Genomic DNA, 6774 nt, shown 5'->3' with positions numbered 1-6774 from the left:
CAATATCTAACACCACCATCAGGATAAGGCACAATAATGCAGGGTGAGCTCCAATCTGATGCTGAAGGACTCATAGTACCATTTTCAGCATATATTCAATTCCTTGCTCAGCCAATTTAACATTTTTCAACGTTCATACAATATGGGTGTTGTTTAATCGGTTTGGCTTGACCAATATCTACATCATGTACTGCGACCGTGGTTTGCTTGGGAACATCGGGAAATAAATCTTTAAACATCAGGCTTACTTCCTTCAGCTGTTGTTGTTGCCTTGGCTGCAGATGAGCCGACTTGTTAACAATGTTTTCTGGAACAACTGAGTTCATTAGCCTAACTGGGACCATGTTTGGCTTGTGAAAAGTCTCAGACAAGTCAATTGTTTCATTCTCAGGGTTGCCAGATCCATATGATTTGACAACACTCACAGATGGAGCCTGCTTGTCAAAATAAGCCTTTATCATATTTATGTGCACCACCTGTGTTAGTTTACGTTGGTCAGGTGTTTTAATAGCATTATTCAGATCATTAATTTGAGAGACTATTTCATGCGGTCTATTGAACTTAGCCTGAAGTGGATTCATCAATATTGGAGATAAAGCAAGCACTTTATCCCCAACCTGGTATTTTCTTTCCAAAGCCAACTTATCAAACCAACACTTCATTTTGTTTTGAGAAATCTTTAAGTTTTGTCTCACTGGACTATAACTTGTAGTTTATTCTTGAACTTCTACACAATGTCTAACAAGTTAAGATGTACATCCCCATCAATCCACTGTTCCTTTAACAAGGACAAAGGACCCCTCACTATAAATTTTAAAAAGGGTTCACCGAATGCAGGTATAGGGCAGAGTGAGGCCACTAGCGTGACCTGATTCGGTTTACCCACAACTTGACAAGTGTGACAGATTCTGCAAAAGGTCACAACATCTTTCCTCAAATTAGGCCAGTAGAATTATTTCATAACTGTTTACAGTTTTATTCACTCCAAAATGTCGACCTGATGGCATACTGCAGGCCAAAGTTAAAATTTCAGCCATATAACTTTAGGAACTACAACTTGGTGAACAATTGCCCATTCCTCACTCGCTGGTATAGCAGGTGGCCTCCACTTCCTCATTGACACTCCATCCTTGAGATAATACCCTGCTGGCACTTTCTTAATCTCATCATCTGAGAAAGTTGTTTCTTTTAAAGCTTCAATCTCAGGGTCTCGGTTCTGTTCTGCTATAAACTCCTTCCTACACAGGGATAAATCTTTCTCATCAGACTTACGACCTGAATCCTGTTGAAACAATGAAGGCAGAAATTCCCTGACATCATAACCTGAATCCCGATTTTGGCTATCATGGGTATCAGAATCATGCTGCACAGAACCGTCTGCATCGGCAGACTTCTTAGCCATACTTCGAGTTCCTGCGCAGGAAGGATAAATGTTAAAATCCATCTGTGGGTCGTCAGCGGTTGTCTTAGTTGTCAATAGCACTGCAGGAACAATTTTAGGTCATTCCCTAACAGCAAACCAACATCTTCCAATGGTAAAATGGAGCATAATCCGATTTTAACAGGTCCCAAAACCAGCCCTGACAGTAAAGTTACCTTGTACAACGGCACAGAAACCATGCCACCCCCAATGCCTTTAATAAGATTTACCTCACCAGTGTTAAGTCTCATCACCAAACTTTAGAATGCTGTCTAATATAAGTGACTGAGAATCGCCAGTAACTTGAAGAATTTTCACTGGTTCTTGGGTTCACCCTTCCTTTACTAATACAAACCCATTTGACATAAAATGATCAAAAGCCTTCTTAATTCGGTCAGAACTCTCAGTCCATAACTGAGCCTCAACAGAATGTTCAGAACCCTGTGGGTTTATAGGTGCTTCAACGTACTGAACACAGGCATTTGGGACTGCCTCCTTTTCCTTTTTCTTCTTCAGGACAGAACAATTAGCCATCATATGACCAGCTTACTTACAATAGTAACAAGCAAGACCAGAATATTTCTCTTTCAACTGCTTCCCTTCATCCTTACTCTTGTCACTAGTCCAAACTTTAATTTCGCGTTTACCCTGGTGACCCTGCTACTCTTTTGGAAGCTCTTATTCTGGGTAAACTTAACCTTATGAGTTAAAGCAAACTCATCTGCTAATCTAGCAGACTCCTGCAAAGTGGCAGCATCCTTTTCATCTAAATATATTTTTATGTCATCAGGGACACACTTTTTGAATTCTTCAATTAAAACTAACTCTTTCAAGCTATTAAAAATCATCATTTATTTATCATCATCATATATATCATCATATATGTGCACCAGTGATCAAAACACACAGACTTCTCATAAGCAAATTAGATACGTCCGGTTCACAGATTTCCACAAATTTCTAAACTTTTGCCTGTATGATTCTGGGACCAACTCATAAGCTTTGAGCACAGCCTGTTTCACTATGTCACAATCAGCTGCTTCATCAACTGTCAAAGCAGAATAGGCTTGCTAAGCCTCCCCCTTTGTAAGAGAACCAACCCTCTTTTGGCCACTTTAAATTCTAAGCAACCTTCTCAAAATGCTGGAAGTATTCATCAACCTCTTTCTCATCAAATGGAGGTACCAATTTAATTTCCTGACTGGCCTCAAACTCATCACCAGAGTCTAACGCTAGACCCCTTTGCTGCAACCACTGTATCTTTTCCAGCTCGAATAGCCTCTGTCTTTCTGCTTCCTCCCTATTTTTCTGCCTCCTCTCTGTTTTTCTGCCTCTATAGCCTCAAACTGCCCCTGCCTTTCTGCAGCCTTCATCTTTAATTTTTCTCACTCGTACTGGAGCTCAAGCTCACGAGGTTTACTTTCAGGAAACACCTCCAAGTCCTCCACTTTAAACACACCCTCAGATACATAATGTTCAGCTGTTACCCTCTGCGTCTGTGCCCTCCTCATTGTCAATTTCAACATAACAAATTTTAACCTTCTAACAAGACTCAACAACTCAATCCGTCTGGCATCCTCTAATGCCTCAGAGGTTGCTGCTTCCAAACAATAATCAGCATCCGCTGCTGATTTTCCACACACAAATAAATCAAAAGGGACTTCCCCAATGAAATCGATAATTAATGACTATGCCCTCATAGCTGTTCATATCCCAGATGCAGGCCCCAATTTTGTTATGAATCGTAATGCTTTAGAAACGAATCAGCACAAATAGACTACACCTGGAACAACACACACAAAATATTGGTGGAACACAGCAGGCCAGGCAGCATCTATAAGGAGAAGCACAGTCGACGTTTCAGCCGAGACCCTTCATCAGGACTGCCTGAGACTGCCTGAAGAAGGTTCGCGGCCTGAAACGTTGACAGTGCTTCTCCTAATAGATGCTGCCTGGCCTGCTGTGTTCCACCAGCATTTTGTATGTGTTTGAATTTCCAGCATCTGCAGATTTCCTCGTGGAGACTACACCAGGAGTCTGTTTTTGATCTTAAAACTATCTTTATTAGAATCTACTTATAATATAGTAACTTAAGCAAGATAAACAAAAGTTAACAGTGTTATGTGTATATATGTGTGTAAGTATAAATCCGAAACTATTGAGCTAGGGGGAAACAAGGCTTGGAGTCTTCAGATGGTAAATTATGAAAGTTCAGTTCAACCACGGAATATCTGATGAGAGAGATATTTGTAATCCAGGGTAAATGTCGATAGAAGGCAATTATGTCAAATTCCGCAGGTTCCATGGTGGTAAAACAAGAGAACAGTCACTGTAGATTTTATCTGTCATCCTTCCAAATCCACATACTAATTATCACCCAAAGTGACTTGTCACAAGGCATATCGTCTTCAAGTGAATTACCACACCACACCCAGGCAAGGGGTAACACATCAGTGGTCTTCACAGGATACCCCAAATCAGATCCACTCCTATGGATCAAACGAGGTGACAACCACACATTCGATGTACAATGAATCGATAATTAACCCACACTTGTGGGCATAGGAAAATTCCAAACAGTGACCCTTGGCACCTATTTCCCTTGTTTCGATCCTTCCATTTTTCCTCATTCATCTCCGTCTGACTCTGAGCGTCTGTGTCCTCAGTTAAAACTGAACAAGCTGGGAGTGATGTAAACAAGCTGCAAGTCAGACTGATTCACCTTCCTAATCTCTCTCTCTCTCTCTTAAAATGACAGTCCACAGCAAACAAAACCTAGGGATTCATAACAACTGACTGGTGTGCTAGTAGTTGGGATGACTGAGTGAATCCTTTCCCACATTCTCAGCAGGTAAATGGCTCCTCTCCAGTGTGAACTCGCTGATGTCTCTGTAGTGTGGAAGAGCGAGTGAATCTCTTCCCACATTCTGAGCAGGTGAATGGCCTCTCTCCAGTGTGAACTCGCTGATGTTCCAGTAATCTGGATGAGCAAGTGAATCTCTTCCCACAGACTAAGCAGATGAATGGCTTCTCCCCAGTGTGAACTCGCTGATGACTCTGTAGGCTGGATAAATGAGTGAATCCCCTCCCACAGTCTGAGCAGGTGAATGGCCTCTCTCCAGTGTGAACTCGCTGATGTTCCAGTAATCTGGATGAGCGAGTGAATCTCTTCCCACAGACTAAGCAGCTGAACGGCTTCTCCCCAGTGTGAACTCGCTGATGACTCTGTAGGTTGGATGGATCAGTGAATCTCTTCCCACAGACTGAGCAGGTGAACGGCCTCTCTCCAGTGTGAACTCGCTGATGACTCTGTAGGTGGGATGAGTAAGTGAATCCCTTCCCACAGACTGAGCAGGTGAATGGCTTCTCCCCAGTGTGAACTCGCTGGTGACTCCGTAGGTGGGATGACTGAGTGAATCCCTCCCCACAGACTGAGCAGGTGAACGGCTTCTCCCCAGTGTGAACTCGCTGATGTCTCTGTAGTTGGGATGACTGAGTGAATCTCTTCTCACATTCTGAGCAGGTGAACGGCTTCTCCCCAGTGTGAACTCGCTGATGTCTAAGTAGGCTAAATAACTCACTGAATCCTTTCCCACATTCTGAGCACGTGAATGGCTTCTCCCCAGTGTGAACTCGCTGATGTCTCTGTAGTTGGGATGACTGAGTGAATCTCTTCTCACATTCTGAGCATGTGAATGGCTTCTCCCCAGTGTGAACTCGCTGATGTCTCTGTAGTTGGGATGACTGAGTGAATCTCTTCTCACAGACTGAACAGGTGAACGGCTTCTCCCCAGTGTGAACTTGCTGGTGAGCCATTAGGTCAAATGACTGAGCGAATCCTTTCTCAGAAATTCAACAGATCACCAGCTTCTGCCCAGTGTGGTGTGAACTGACTGATGTGTCCACAGGTCCAACTGAATCCTTTCTCACACACAGAACAGATGAATGGCCTTGCCCAGTGTGAACTTGCTGATGTACATTCAATTGTGATAACCGAGTGAATCTATTCCCACTGTCTGAGCAGGTGAACAGCCTTTCTTCTGTGTAAAATGACTGGCTTGCTATTTGGTCAAATGATCAATTGAATCCCTCCCCACAGTCTGAGCAGGAAGGATGACCGAGTGAATCCCTCCCCACAGTCTGAGCAGGAAGGATGGTCGAGTGAATCCCTCCCCATAGTCTGAGCAGGAAGGATGATCGAGTGAATCCCTCCCCACAGTCTGAGCAGGAATGATGATTGAGTGAATCCCTTGCTCCACTTCTTAAATATCCAGACAGAGACAGCAAAACTAGCGTGTTGTGTTTGAGATTCCCGGCGACAAATTCCTTCTCGTTTTTAACCTGTGGAAAGATTTACAAAATCCATCAAAGGGTTTAGGACAACATTTCAGATGAGATTACTTGAGTTACCAAGGTTTGATTTGGTATCACACGGTTACAGTGAGGTTCAACCCAAGTTGGACAGAGAAATCATCTCCTGACTGGGCAGAGTGCTGGCATCTGGAATGACCATCAATTCCCTGATGCTCTTCGTGTCTCTATAAGAATGGGGCATTTCTGCCGTCTCCAATCTGTGCCTTGGCTCAGTTTGACTCTCTCCATTGGTATTATTCCCTGTTCCTGCTGAGCGAGCAGTATGGGTGCCTGGCCCCACAGTAACCTAAACAGTCTCACGCAAATTGTCTTTGTGGATGTGCATCAGGGATTTTCTTTTATGTATTATTAACTTAAGGTGCTACAGTTTTAACACCATATAAAAAAATTCGTGCTGAGATGAATGGTTGGTCGGCACAGCTGTTAAAAGGGGTTAGAGTGAATTTTTGTAATATTTCAGGTTCTTGTAGAAAAGTACAACACAGAAACAGGTCCTTTGGGCCATCTAGTCTGTGCTGAACTATTTAAATTGCCCCTCCCACACCCCTACCATCCAGGTACCTACACAAACCTCTTAAATGTTGAAATCGAGCTCGCATGCACCACTTGTGCTGGCTGCTCATTCCAAACCAAGATGACCATCTGCATGAAGAAGTTTCCCCTCATGTTCCCCTCAACATTTCACCTTTCACCCTTGACCCCTGGCCACTGGTTGAAGTCCCATCCAATCTCAGTGGAGAAAGCCAGCTTGCATTGACACTATCTGTGCCCCTCTACCACAATCAAATCTCACCTCAATCTTCTACATTCCAGAGAATAAAGTCCTGACCTGTTCAGTCTTTCCTTATAACCCAAGTCCTCCAAACTTGGCAACATCCTTGTGAATTTTCTCTGAAATCTTTGAATCTCTTTTAAATCTTTCCTGTAGGTAGGTGACCAAAACATCACACAATACTCCAAATTAGGCCTCTTTTACAAGT

General features: G+C 43.2%; 1 pseudogene; it reads right to left on the bottom strand.

Moving 5' to 3' along the window:
• Window positions 1-3359: 3359 nt before the first annotated feature.
• On the bottom strand, window positions 3360-5967 carry LOC132389014 (zinc finger protein 16-like; annotated as a pseudogene).
• Window positions 5968-6774: the final 807 nt, after the last annotated feature.

Source organism: Hypanus sabinus, unplaced genomic scaffold, assembly GCF_030144855.1.
Source record: "Hypanus sabinus isolate sHypSab1 unplaced genomic scaffold, sHypSab1.hap1 scaffold_460, whole genome shotgun sequence".
Classification (NCBI taxonomy): Eukaryota; Metazoa; Chordata; class Chondrichthyes; order Myliobatiformes; family Dasyatidae; genus Hypanus; species Hypanus sabinus.
Note: the sequence above shows the minus strand (reverse complement) of the source record. Positions and strands in the feature narration are given on the sequence as shown.